Below are 15,611 nucleotides of genomic sequence, written 5' to 3' on the forward strand. Positions count from 1 at the left end.
AAAGGACACAGTCTGGTTCATTTGGAAATGAAATGTTAGGAAGCTCAGATGGAAAATTTGAAGGAATGCTAATGTTCAGTGGGAGAAGGAGATGGTCAGCCAGGGAAGTTGAGCATGGTGACTTCCCCTGCAGCATGGGCTGGTCTTGGACCCTGCCTGTAATTTCATCATTTCTCTTCCAAAAAAACCTATCTAATCCAAGCAGAATTATTATTTGTCACTTTTGTAATTTCCAAAATTCTCTGAAATTAAAACAAAAAAAAAAAAAAAGGAATTTAAGACCTGATTTAGATAAAAAATAGTCCACTGGTTTTCTCAATGCTTAATGAAATTAATAAGCTAGACGTTGAAGCATCATGTGCCAAACGTTGAGTAATTGATAATGACTTATTTTTGTTTCTTTTCTAGTTTCTATGTTGCAGCAGTTCTGTGCTTGTTTTTTTTTTTAGGACATTGTTGTCCCATGTAAAAATATTACTACAAGTTTATATATTTTTTAAAATATGAGATGACGTTTTATCTAGCAACTGGTGTTTAAGATATGCTAACACAAAAATCAAGTCAAGTGAAAAAAATAATGTGAAACCCTCCTGCTTATGAAAGTAGTTTCTAATCTGTGCTCCTTTGGTAGAAAAGCTGAAAACACAAAGCAATTGATTGTATAACAATTTGACATCTGAGTCTCCAGTTCTTTTGATAAAGGCATAAATAATAGAATATCAATGGCGGTTCCATCCGTGTGAGACTTCTCTTCGCTTTAGCGTGTAGGAGGACATATTGTTAATTGCATGAGTCAGAATTCAGCGTTTGATTTTCCAGGGCTGTGCGCATGTGGATGTGGGGATCCTGTATGCTTTCTGGATGGAATGTTGAAAAAAGATGAAAATACCCATGTCGGTGTTATTAAATTTAATGTGATATTTCCTGTTGATCTGGTGAAATCAGGACTGGAGCTCTGTGTTAGCAATAATCTATGATACATCAGTTGACTAATGATAAAACAATCCTACAATGCAGCTATAAGTGTTTTCTAAAAGAGAAATAATATGACAAACATCAAAGGGTAAGCTGACACTCGTAAACAATCATCAACTATCTAAGGTAATTCTGTGAAAAACTGCAATACCTTATCAGTTTCAAAAAGGAAATGCAAGAAAATTAATTCTTTCAAATTGCATTCACCTGAAATTGAATTTGAAGCAGTGTGTTTTCTATTCAAAATTAATCTTTGTGGAGGCTAGTTGCTTTTACAGCTAGTGAGTTTTTTATATTAAGCTGACTTAGTAGGAGTACAGAGGTTAGCCACTGGTCCTCTACTTCTTGTGTAGAGTGCAGGTAAGTACTATTTTTCTTGGATTTATAACTATTCAGCCTTGTGCAACCTTAACTTATGCAAGTTATTCTTAAACAGGAACAGACACAGCACAGAGGTTTTTTACTTTGGAAAGAGTTCACAGCATGCAACCCCAATTCTGCAAAGGTGTTTTATATGTCATATATTAGTTTTGAATTCAGGGGCACTGTATGCTTGCCTGAGCAGGCGCACACCTGATATGACGCTTGATCCTGCTGTGACTTTCATGTGAGCAGTGCAAAGCCGTAAGGCTCCCTTTAAGCTCCAAATCATAAAATCATAGAATCATAGAACAGTTTGGGCTAGAAAGGCCTTTAAAAATCATCTAGTCCTGTGGAATATGGGGTTATATTTGTTAAAGGGGTTGAGGCTTACGCTCACCAGAAGGGCCGGTGGGAAAGGCGCAGCTGTGGGCGGCACGGCTGGAAGGGGGGTGAGTGGTGAGAGGCAGGCGTGGGTGAGGAGAGAGCCGGTTGAGTGACAGTTGGCAGTGAGACCGTGATTGGCTGGAGGAACGCGTGGCTGGCACGTGAGCAGGAAGCTGATTGGGTGATGGGACGCGTGGACAGCGGCACCGCAGCTGTGCCAGCCAATGGGTGCCCTTCTGCTGTTAAGTTCTGTCAGGCTTCGGTTTGGTTTCGGTTGGCATCAAGGGTATAAAGAGGGGCTGTTTCTGGCAATGAACGGATCTTCTGTGGGCATGCAAGGGGGTCTGTCGGCTTTGGTCCCTATTGCTACGTAGTCCAACCACCCTGCAATGAGCAGGGACAACATCAACTAGACCAAGTTGTTCAGAGCCTCATCCAGCCTGATCCGGAGTCTTTGCAGGGATGGGGCTTCCACCATCCCTTGAGGTAACCTGTGCCAGTGATTCACCACCCTCATTGTAGAACAAGGTCTTCCTACATCTAACCTAAATTGATCTTCCTTCAGCTGAAAACCAGTACCCCTTTTCCTATTGCAACAGGCCCTGCTAAAAAGTTTGTCTTCATCTTTCTTATAGGCCCCCTTAAAAATCAGTAAGGGCTCCTTGTAGTAAGTATTTTCAGGTCTTCATACCTGGAGTGTAACAAGATATCCTCGTTTCAGTCAGATTCCCTATATCTGGCTTAGTGCAGCCATGTATCTAGTGAAATACACAGTAGCCAAGTACAGTAAAGAAGCCTGAGGTTTCATTCTACATTGCTTCTGTTACACATAGGACTGCAGCACAAAATGTTGTACACTTGAAATTTTAAGTCTTCAACACTGTGTGATACCAGAAATTAGCTTGCTTGATCATGTAAAATAAATAAAATGCAAGATGTAAGATATATAAAATGAATAGATAAGAGTTGGCTTACATGAGAAAAAAAAAAAAGTATTAACATATATCTCCTTTTCTACAGCAGAAAATGTGCCTTAATGTAAATACCCTGCTGCTAAATTTCTAAAATATCTCTGGTTTTAATTATATCATTCTATGATAAAAAAGGACAACATTATATTTAATGAATATATTTTATATGTATATGTACTTTATATATACATATATTCTTTACATATATATACATATATGAAATATACTTTATAAAAATATGTATTTTTAAATGCTCTGGGTTTTTATTCATGGTTTTGATGATCTTATCCAACAGATAGTTTGGAGTAACAGTTCATGATTATACTATTTCCATACACTAATAAATCAAACTGTGAAAGGCAACTGCTATCTTTTAGTGCTGTTGCTGTTTGCTCTCTGCAGCTTGAAGGAAGTGGACAAAAGATCATTCTGGACAGTGTATAAAACCCAACATCTACCCCCTCAAAATGTTCTGGGACAGATTATGGAGATATTCAGCTCTTCCTTACCGCTTGTTATCTGTGGAGCTAAACCACTTTGCATCAGTGAGCTGATGTGTGCAAAGAGTAACTCTGCGATGGAATCACGCCTCCAGGGGCAGTCAGGGCGTGACCCTCAAAGGAAAGGGAGTCTGTGTCTGGTTGACATGCAGCATAACTGCATCACGGCTGTGGAACTTGGTACACACAGGTCTGGGAATGGAATCCTAAAGAAAAGAGAATTTGCAAGGATAAGCCACAGCCAGGGAAAAGAAGGGGTTTCCAAAAGGTATAGTAAGCCCTTTGCCAGTGGTGGGTGGTGATGAGCTCAGTTCAGCTCTGGTCTGGTCATATGAAATGCCAGGGAGAGATAATGGTACTATTTAGAAGATATTTATGATAATGGTGCCTTCACAGTTAACAAGCTAAATCTGCCAACAACGAAGACTTTTAAATATTTACTACTTTACTTCTAAGGCAATCATTTCTGACAAGCTAGGAAGTAGCATTAAAGCACTATGGAAAAAGGTTTATAATCCTCTTATATTTATCACTCGTAGTTCTGGGGTCAAAGATGATGTCACTTTTCAATGGTTGCCAGCAGCCATATGCTCTGCAATTACAAACAGTTCTAACAGAAACCTTAATTGGTAAAAAATCCAGATTTTTTTTGCTAGTGATTTCTCTATGTGATCTTTCAGAATACCATTGTGTCAGTCATAAAATAAATTGTCAGTGGTAATCCTTTTAGCCTTGTTAATCATTGAAGAGCTGCATAGGGCTACTGTTACTGTCCCCATTTTTTTTTCCCAACACCATGAGAGGATGCTTTTAAGGGATGCACGGGCCCAATATTTTATATATCTCAAGGATATTTTCTTTATAATATTTCATTTTCACCGTTAAAAAAGAATGACTGCAGTAAGAAAGCTATCTCAGTGTAAAACATTAGTAAGATATTCTTGTTCTTTACAAAAACATAGCAGGTTGTGTGTCAGTGAAGCAGACAAACATAACTTCACTTGCAAAATCTCTGTTCAGTATAGCACCTAAGCATCCGTCTAAGACACTTTGCAGTCAGTGCTTAAATATAAACATGTGCCCTAGTGTTTGTTGAATCTGGTTCATGATACACACCCATGAGTACATTTATTTAATGAATAATCTTTTTTAATGTATGTTTTCCATTTCTCTAGCTCACTAAGCCTCCTTCATTTTGGTTCCCTCTATTAAACACTTGTGCTTTTCCCACTCTTTCAGGAAGGTTAGACCCTTTTTCTCATATTGTGACTTTGTAATTGCAAGAATTTGGTTTCTGTCTCAGCAGATTTTTGAGCATTTGCAATGTTAGCTGCCAGATTTTCAATCTTTTCATTTTAACTTGCATCCAGTAAAAGCTGACTTTATAGATAAATTTGGTATAAAGATGATCCTAAAGCAAAAGATAAATCATGTAATTGTAAATTATGCCATTAAAAACATCACAACTCTTTGCATGACTTTCTACTCAATAGGCAAAGTCCTGATAGATAAACAGTAATTTGTTTTGGAATTAAAAATCTCGATTTTAAATGGAAATAAATTACATCCACGTATATAATTTTCTAGCAGGTTGTCAATACTTTATCAGCCATGGGAATATGCATTTCATCTATATAATATTATTTGTACGAAATTCTCATTACATACAAATCCTTTGAGGCTCTCCTAGAAGTAGTGGTCAGCAGACTTCACAGGGGTATACGACCCAAGTCCCCTTTCTAATCTTATGCATGGGAAGTGGGGTGGGTGGTGGAGCTGGGAGCACCACTGCCATATGGGTTGTAGAATCAGAATAGAATTGCAGTATATGACTGTAAACAGAACGAGCTGTACATTGCCTGATGCTGACTGTGGCCTCTCCAGATCTATCCACCCAGGGCATCCCGATGTGGAGAGGGAGAGAGGGCAGCCACAACACTGCTGTTCAAAGGCACTGGTCTCCATCAGGGCTTCAGGGAAGTGGGCAAGAAAGAGCCTGGGTGCGTGCACTGGAGCTGGCCAGAGAGATGAGTAGCCGGTAGCACATCTAATGGAGCCAGCTGAGGATGCCACCGTGTGCCTGGAGCAGTACACTCTGCAGTACACTCTTTTGGCTGCTTATCCCACTGCTGTCCATACACCCCACAAAGCCTCTCAAATAAACAACATCCTCCACTTCCTGTACAACTTTAAACTGTTGTATGTCCCATTTCTGTTGCAAAAATGTAGGGGTCTTTTAGTAAACTGGGTTATTACTATACACCCAGTAAAAATATTAACCTTGGGTTTAACCCAGGTTTGAATAAACTAATATTATATGCCTACGAGACTTCCACTAACATTTCTATGTGTTTGTGAGGAAGTTATTTTATTTCTAAGTTTTCAGGTAATCTCTGCCAGACTGTAAGAAGATGAAAAAATCAAGAAAAATATTGGCTTGTGTAATTTTGCTGTAAAGGCTAGTACTACACAGGGAAAGCATGGTATTAATATATTAATTTAAAAAAATATATAAATTATAATTGCTTCCCAAAAAACAAAATAAAAACTATATTTCCAGAAAAATGAATATAGGATCTAGTTTTCCGGATTGGAATATTGCAAAAATAATTTTCTTCTTATTAAGTCATATTGAAAAAGTGCCATTTCCCTTTAGGAGGTAAATATTTGTTATTGGAAAGTGTAAAAGCATCTTGAAATGTCAGTGTATCTGTTTGTGATGTACACCTATAAATAAAAAATATTTTTACGTCACATACATAAATAAAGGAAAACATTAAGAATAATGGAGATTATATATTATCAGATATTTATTTAGAATGTGTTAGAATCATAGAGTCACAGACTCATAGAATGGTTTGGGTTGGAAGGAATCTTAAATATCATCTAGTTCCAACCCCTCTGCTATGGGCAGGGACACCTTTCACTAGACCAGCTTGTTCAGAGCTCCAGCCAGCCTGGCCTTAAACACCTCCAGGGATGGAGCATCCACATAGTCTCTGGGCAACCTGTTCCAGTGCCTCACCACCCTCATACCGTAGGCTTTTTCATAACATCTATTCTAAACCTACTCTCTTTCAGTTTGAAGCCATTCCCCCTTGTCCTGTCACTACATGCTCTTGTGAAGAGTCTCTCTCCATCTTTCTTGGAGGCTCCCTTCAGGTACTGGAAGGCTGCAATTAGATCACCCCAAAGCCTTCTCTTCTCCAGGCTGAGCAATCCCAATTCTCTCAGCCTTTCCTCACAGAGAGGTTCTCCATCGCTCTGATCATCTTGGAGGCCTTTCTCTGGAATCACTCCAATAGGTGTGTGCCTTTACATTGAGGGTCTCAGAGCTGGACACAGAGCTCCAGGTGGGGTTTCACCAGAACAGAGCAGAGCAGAGCAGAGCAGAGCAGAGCAGAGCAGAGCAGAGGGGCAGAATCCCCTCCCTCACCCTGGTGCCCACACTGCTTTGGATACAATTGGCTTTCTGGGCTGCAAGGGCACATTGCTGGGTCATGTCCAGCCTCTCCTCCACCAGCACTCCCAAGTCCTTCTGGGCAGAGCTGCTCTCCATCTGTTCAGCCCCCAGCATTTGTTGATGCCAAGGGTTGCCCTGACCCCGGTGCAGCACCTTGCACTTGGTCTTGTGAAACCTCATCGGGTTTGCATTGGCCCACTTCTTGAGGTTGTCCCAATCCCTCTGGATGGTATCCTGCGCTTCAGGTGTGACAACTGCACTACTCACCTTGGTGACATCAGTAAATTTGCTGAAGAAGCACTTGTTTCCTTTATGTATGTCATTAATGAAGATATTAAATAACTCTGGTCTGAATGCAGACCCCCGAGGGTCTGATGTCACTGGCATCCTTCAGGATGCTGAGCCATTGACCACTATCCTCTGGATGTGACTGTCTAACCACTTCCTTATGCATTTAAGAGTCCACCCATCAATTCTGTCTTTTTCCAATTTAAAGAGAAGGATGTTGTGGGGAACTGTGCCAAAGACTTTACAGAAGTCCAGATCAATGACACTGTAGCCCTTTTCTTGTCCACTGATGTAGTCACCCCATGATAGAAGGCCGCTGGGGGTTGTAAGGCAATACTTGACAAGCTTGGGGAAGCTGTGATGGCTGCTTCAAATTGCCTCCCTGTCTTGGGGTGACTTTATGATGTGTATCACACGTTGCTGCCCTATGCCCAGAAATTAACTTTGTGCCTTTCTATGCCTTTAAACTGAGCCTGAGAGGGGGGAGGAAAAAAAACTGAGCAAAACTTTTTCAAAGCAGTTTGCAGCTTGTTCAAGGTCACACAGAGATAGCGCTTTTTTTCCAGCTGCGGCAGGGGAGGGAGGAGGCACCTGGCTTGCTGCTTTTCCAGTCAGCTTTTGGCCAGTGGTTCAGCTTCTTTTTCTCCAAAGAGAGACTGAGAGTTGAATTTTTTTTTCCCTTCCCTGGAATTTCGGATTGTCTCCCTTTTCCACTGGACTGCTTCAATATCAGAACACATCAGGAGGACTTTCCACTGAGCACAGAGGGCCTGGCCCTGGGCGAAGCCCCAGCTCCAAGGAGACCAAAGGGAGGCCTCTGACACTTCCCCAGCAAAGAGATTTTATTCTTTAGCATTATTTTCCTTTTCCCGTGTGTTTGTTAAATAAATAGTTTTATCTCCTTCACTTTCCTTTGCGGAAAATTTATTTTTCCCGAACCTGGTGGGGGAGGAGTAATTGTGCCTTCCCTCAGAGGATATATTTCTAAATTTGGCCAAACTGGAGCACTCCCTGTCCTCCCTGTTCCTTGGCATAGCCTCTGGGAGGATCTGTTCTGTGATTTTCCCAGGCAAAGAGGGAAGGATTGCAACAGGTTGGTAGTTCCCAGGGTCCTCCTTTCTATCCTTTTCAGAGATGGGTACAATATTTCCCCTTTTCCAATCCCCTGGGACTTCACCTAACTGCCGTGACTTTTTGAATATTATGGAGAGTTACTTAACAGCTGCCTCAGCTAATTTGCTCAGGAATCTGGCATAATCCACTCAGGTTCCATGTACTTACATACATTCAGGTTCCTCAGGTGGTCAGGAGCCTGCTCTTTTCTTGCAGTGGGAGGGACTTTGCTCCCTCAGTCCTCATCCTGCTGTCCATCCACTTGAGGGATGTGAGAAGAGAGGCTGCCATTGAGGACTGAAGCAAAAATATTGTTGAGTACCACAGCCTTCTCCTCATCCATAGTTATCAGTTTTCCAGCATTGTTTATCAGAAGTTATCACAATTTCTTTGACCTTCCTCTTCTGGCTAGAAGCCTGTAAAAGACCTTCCTCATCGAATTGTTAGGCTGAGTTCAGTTTGAAACACACTTCTTCTGATGAATCTATAAACTTCTAAAACACTTAGAAGAGGAATGATGACAAATAGGCTGTCATTTCTTTGAAGCACTCTCTAATACGTTTCCTTGAAGTATTTCTACAGTTACAATAGTGCCATGCTTATTAAAAATCAACTGTAGTGTTTTGTTACATACAATATACACTAAGAAAAACCGCTATTGCTAATTTTTTTGGTCAAGCACAGATTGGTAAACCTGTATTTCAGCACAGTATTTTAACAGCAATATAGATAAGATGTTTGTCATTCTTGCCATTTTATTTATCACTTCTTTCCAATGTTCTGAAAAATAGGATATATGATTTTTGCAGACAGACACTTAACTTATGTCCTTAGGTGTAAAGCCATCATAAAATTAGAATAGGGAATTTTACGTAATTGCAAATAAACTCAACAGTTTGATGAACAGGCAGGATTGTGTGATTTAAATCAAGACCTCTCTCTGGAATCTGTAAAAATCACACTGCATCAGAATGCAGTGTAAAGAAACTCAACTCCTCATTCATCATACTTAATTATAAGGAATTACTGTTTTTCTGCAATATGTTGGAAGACCTTGTACTGAAATGCGACTTCACTCTCACTTCAGTCATCTATCCCTTTGTATTCTGGAGCACTCTCTTTAACTCTACACCCTTGAAAGTTGAATTTTCTGAAAGAAAATGAACAGTGTTGGATCTCTGAGTCACTGGAGAGGTTCTTCACAGCTGGGATTTGACAGATTTTTTTACTTTGACCTGGTTAACGTTAAGTCTGAATATTACCATTTCTGTCTGACACTTTAGAGTCTTGAAGAAAGGACCAGCAGTTGTATAACTTTGTTGTGTGGATTAATCTGTATGATAGTGTTGGTAAGAGAAGTGATTTGCCATCCAAGAGTTGAAGGTTGGTCAGAGCTTTCTTCCTCTTTCAGGAAATGTTAAGCCCTCAAGGAAGTAACTAAATGAGGTATATAACCTGGGAAAAGAGATACAGAATTGTATCTGTCCTTTAAGCTACAGTATAGAGGATCCAACTTCATGGAACAAAAAAAATTTAAACAAACAGAAATACTGAACTTTCTAGTTATTAATAAGTAGGCTGCATTGTTTCATATATTTTTAATGCTAGTCTTACAGATTTTGTCTCAACAATGTATTGCAAGAATATGATGCAAAAGCAAAATGAAAGCTAAAGATATACCATATTTCAGAAATTAAATAAAAACGGACCAGAGATTCATGGACAAGAAATATATGACAATATTTAAAATTCCTTTTTGCACTTGTTAGCACAAATAGAAAGGTTTTATCTTACTTTTATGCATCAAGAATGGCCAAATATTAGAGGAATAACCTAGTAATGTTTTCTGTATTTCAGGAGAATGATTTATTAACTTACTGTGTCTTAATTATTTTCTAAACTATGAAATGACCTTACTTAAGATTTGTTATTGTTAAAGGTGCAAGGATTTTAACTGCTTCAGCTGAGTGGAAAAAACTTTTGCTGTTCTTTTGCTAAAAAACCAAAAATTCCCTTGTGGAGAATTGTAATTCAGTTTTTGTGCAGTAAGTCGAATTCACACTCTGATCCTTGCTGACTTTTAAATGTTAACTGTATTTTTAAAATTTAGATTATATATTGTCTAGGGCCATCATTAAGCGAAACGACTTCATGCTGCACTGAGGGAAACAGGTATCTTGTAGAGAGGGCTGGTCAGCTTGAACTTGTGCAACCAATGAATTAGTTTTTTTGCAATATACTTCAGCTTAAAACTCCTAGCAGACTCCTAAGTAAAGGGAATAAACTCCAAATTTCTGAATTTAAAAAAAAATTGTGGATTCAACTTTAATTACTGAATATAGAATACTCATTCTTGTCCTTCTATACCTTCTATATTGGGTATATTAATTGTGAAAAAAACTTTGTTTTTGTTTAAATCCATAGGTTTCTGAACTCACTGTTTCTCTTCAGTAGAGAAAAAGTTCCAGAAAGGCTTGAAAAAGTTGGGTTTTATTAACTAGGTAACTTACTTTCTAAATCTAGAACTTAAAAGCCACACAAGGCCATGAAACATGTCTGTACTGTAGTCCAAAGGATAAGATTCAAGATTCTGCAACAACAAAGGAAGAATAATATCTAAAAATTTTGTCAGTTTTTTAGGACAAGATGACATCAAAGCTGTTGCATAAGCTCAAGCTAAGTTCTTAGGGTTATTGTTCACTCTTTTGCTCAAAATAAGTTTCTGGCTGGACTTATGCTCCTCAGTAATTGTAATAAGAAAGAAAGAGAGTATAGCTTTTAAAGAATACTTTATTTCTCTCTTTTCCCACTGATCTTTTAGATAATCAGCCTTACCAAAATCTCTTAAAGGATTTCTCAAATATCTGTCTGACAAACTGATGGGAACAACTCTCATTGTTAATAATATTATGTATGAGAGCTCTGAAGCTTAAAGATTTTTATTTCTGTTTTATTACAGGTGAAATCTGAGTTAAAAATCTGCAACAGGATTTCAGCAGGATTCTAGAACAGCCTTTCCAAATTAGGAAAATATTACTCTATTTTTGTGGATTTATCAGTTGTAGTTTTAGACATCTTTTGTATCTTTGGATCTTTAGGTTTAATGGTAACATAAAAGTAAAAACATCTAAATGAGAAAATCATCTAATTAAGTATATGACATAAAAACTCTAATATTTCAGAATACTTTAGAATCAAATTGAGTCTGAAAATATGGGTGCAATCTATTGACATATCTAAAAATTAGACAAGTTAAACTTGTTACTGACTTTCAGAGTAGATGGTGGTTCTAAACTCTCCAGATAGTCACAAGAGTACAATTAGGGCTGAAAATGTATTTCTACACAGCAAAACAATAAAGGAATTAATCAATTAAAAGAACATTCATCATTGCATTTAGTTTAATTTATTGTCTAACTATGAGCAGAACTTTTGTGTCTGGCTCGCTGAAATTATTGCTTACAGAAGGTTTGTGATTTTCTTTGGCTCAGCTCAAATGCTGAGCTTTTCTTCATAATGGAGAGATGTGTTTTACCTGCTCCAAGTACAAGTGAGAAGTTGACCCATCTATTCTTTGCTATGTAGTCCACAGGATAGTTGAGTGTCTGTAAACTGCATGCACAGAAAAAGCTAAGAAATGCTGATGGATGTGTATCAGGCCTGGTCCCTATTTGACTTATTTCACCTCTTTTATGTCTGGAACAAAGCCATCAAAGTTGCTGTTCCACAGGCAGCTCACATACAGAACAAGACAATGCTCAGGGAGCAAATAAGCATTGGAGGGAAAGAAGAGATTGTGGTTGTAAAACTGCAATGGCAGAGAGGTACTGTCATCTTTCAGGCCCATATGGACCACCAGTGAAAACTCGTGCTGCTGCAGGCAAAATTCTACCCAAGAATTTTTTGGTAGGATCACAGGGAAATTTCCAGAGGGTGGTGAAATGAGATAGATTGGCCTTCATGGGTAGGTGATCTTGAAGTCAGGGAAGAAAGCAACCTTTTTTATGTTCTCCAGTACCATTCAGTCTGCTTTACTCATCGGATGGAGATGTCTATTCCCAAATTTACTACCAGAAGGTTGGTGGCGGTTTTGCGGGTTTATTTTGTAGAAATCAGTGACCTGGCGTGGGATTACTGCTGGAACTGAGAGATAACATCCATTTTCAAAACCCATTTTACATGCTGTTTCAAATATCTGACTGTAAAGGAAAGATGTGTGAATGACAAATGCTCTGTGACAGCAGTGGTGAATCAAAACTGTAAGTGGGGTTGACATGAAAGAAGTAATGGACTTTGAATCAGACTGGGCATAAGTCAGAAGCTTCGTGACCCAAAAACTGGTGCAAATATTGTCTTTGATTTCTTCAATGTTGAATGTCAGATCTTCAGTGCTGCATTTTATCTGTTTTCTCATTCGCAGGAAACTGTTAAATCTCTATGATGTCATCATAAAATCATGGGTCAGCTTAGATGCTCTTGTGTACGAAACAACTGGGGAGATTGCAATGAGTTGTAAACCCAGTAATTTTCATGTCTTTCTGTGTGCTGTGAACCAGTTTCTTTAAGACCCTTTTTGTGTACTGTTCTTTGCACTCAACCCCACCCCCACCTGGCATGGTAAAAAAAAGCAATACAAAACTTCCATCTTCTGATAATGCACCTTTGGTTTTGTGGGAGATTTTTTGTTTTGTAAGGGTTAAAGAAACCCCATAGGTCAAAATCTCTTATCATTTTAGCAGAAAGAGGTAATAATTAGGCAATAAGTGCCTAGAAGAGAAATTTTTGTACAATGAAGTTTTCATTTGATGAAATCTTTATTTGATGACTCTTGTGTTTGGATTCTAACCCTGATTCATGCAATAGGAAGTATTACATGAGGAAGCACAAAACTTCACTCTTAAGCGCTCATGGTTTAGAAAATACATGTGTCTTTTTTCCCAATTTAGTGGTGTCTGTCAGCTGAGCAGAATGTGAAAGGAGGTACAGGAAAGTGGAAGTGATCTCTTTCTCATATTCCCAGGGCTGGAACTGGTCCACCTTTCTTTATCTCCTGCTGTGACGTCCACTACAGACAACTTGGTTAGGCGCAGATACCTTTCTGAAGTGTTTCTCATATGTCCTGAAACTGCCAGATTCTCCCGTCGTTCAGGGTAGTCTATCAATTTTTACTGTTGTAGCTTCTCATTGTGACAGCCTCTCTCTCATAGGCCGAATGCTTTCAGAAGAACCATGAATCATGTTTCACCATGTTCAAAGTAAGTAAGCCCCTTTTCAAAAAGACTCATTATATTTAATGTATTTTTTTTAAATCTCATATTTTGTTAACAGTCCTTTAGTGGGAAAGAGGAAGAACAGAATAAATAATTAAATTATGCTACTCCTCAGAACAAGTATCTGCATTTATATTGGATCAAAGGCAAATGTCCTGATAGTGGTATGGCCTTGAAGACTTAAAAAGAAAATGTGTCTGCATTTATCAGAATAAATTATTTCCTGACAGCTTGACAGAGTTGTATAAATCCCAAGAATATACAAAGTTGTAGGATCTTTTATAACTGTGATGAACAAGACTAAGTTCTTTTTGACAGGGACTCTTTAAACATATTTTTTGCATGGTGTCTAGAACACTTGTATCTCAATCAAGTCAAGTCCTTTGGATGGTGAAGTATAAACGATTAAAAATGTGGCAATTTCAGAAACATGGTGAAAGCCTGCTCCTATTAGTTAAGTGTAGTCTGCATATAAAAAAAAAACAACTACAAGAATTAGGAGTTTTGCTAGGTGGTCCTTTTATGCAAAAATGTGCCCGTATTAAATTTAAAGGAAGCTTTGACTAAGTTGTGCGTAAAAATATTAATAATAATAGTGTGTAAGATAATACTGAAGAAATGTTTCAACCAAACATCCCTCCTGGTTGCTCCATTTGAGTTGTTTACCAGAGAAAGGATATTCTGGAGTAGGTTTCCCAGATCAAGTAATGGTACAAAAGTTGTTTTGGTTGTATGATGGAATGTGATGAATTTAGGAGTAGAGTGATAATTCCATCTCTGCCTTGTCAGTAAACTACTGATCTGTTCACTATCTTTACAACTCTGTAATATCCCTGACTCCTACCTTTGTACATTGCTGTAATCATAACAGCAAGCTACTGCAAGGACTAGAAACACAATTTGACACCTTTTGTTTGTTAAATTAAATAGATGCTTAAAGAGAAAATCATACCATTTATGGTACATTAAAACAGTTTTGGATAAGGAAGTTAATTATGGAAATGTTTGGATATATTTCAGTCTTTCCAAGAGCTTCACTTTGTATCATTACTCTGCAGAAGCCCAATTATAAAATATCAAGACCCTCAGTTTAATCTTTTCCAAGTCTAGAAATAATCACATAATTTCCTAAATAGTGGTTTGGGGTTTTTGTCTAGGTTTGGTTTTGCAAAAAAAGAAAGGTAATCTAAAGACTGGTGAGAGACAATGAGCTTTTACTAACCTCCAGAGGACCACTTGACTATGAGTGGTAAAATTTATAAAAGAGCTTCTCTTTATTGATCAAATGCAACTGGACAACCAAAAAAAGCAGAAGTTATGAATGTGCTGGCCAAGGGGGTCCTTGAATGAATACCTAATTTAAACCTAAGTTAAAAATATAATATGAAAGAGAGAACAGCACCTTATTCTTTGTCTAGTTAAACTTCATTTGCATCTTTAAGGGACATTTCAGTAGGCAAGATGAAGAGCAAAACAGCAGACTATTGGTACTGTGAAACTGAGAAAAGTTGCTTAAAAACATGTTACAGAGTGTTCACAGGTAAGAAACTTGGAGACATTCTTTCAAAAGAAGAGGTATACAATGAAAAATATGTATTTCATGTTCTCAGAGAATAAAAAACATTATAATAGAGTAACTGAAAAGGAGTCACGTAAAAGGAAAAATTAAGTGCCTTAAAACTGATGTAAGACAAATTGTTGCCCTAGAAATACAAATCAAAGCCTTTGAATATTACTTAATAGTACAGGAGAAGTTTTCCCTAGCATATATATAAAGGAGCTGAGAAATCTAATTGATTTTAAGACTTACAAGACTGTGATCTTATTTTTCAAGTATTGTGAGAGATTATTAAGTAATTGGTTGTATCCCTTTGACACGCCATTTCTGTGGTTAGTTTATTAAGGTTAATAAGAGCTTGAAAGTAAGTTCCAATAAATCATTCTCATTGCTTTCAAAAAATGCACATTTTGTACTATGTGATGTTTGCAATGTCAATACTCTGGATAAAGAAATGTCAATGATTTCTTGGTATTTTGCACAACCCTCTTGTATACTGGCATCATTTCAGTTTAAACTTCTAACCTTTTTTTTCCTTTTTTCCTCCTTAGGCACTTTACTAGCCTTATGGATTTCAAAACATTCAAAAAAGTAAAGGCTATGACAAGAGGGAAATGGGGTAGAATAACTGTGTTAATTATTTGTGAAATTCATAAAATCATTTGCAAGTGTTTCTACTGCTTGCTTATTTACATTTAAATAAGAAACTAAGCACATTGCCTCATA

The sequence above is a fragment of the Coloeus monedula genome (genome assembly GCF_965178545.1).
Source record: "Coloeus monedula genome assembly, chromosome: Z".
Classification (NCBI taxonomy): domain Eukaryota; kingdom Metazoa; phylum Chordata; class Aves; order Passeriformes; family Corvidae; genus Coloeus; species Coloeus monedula.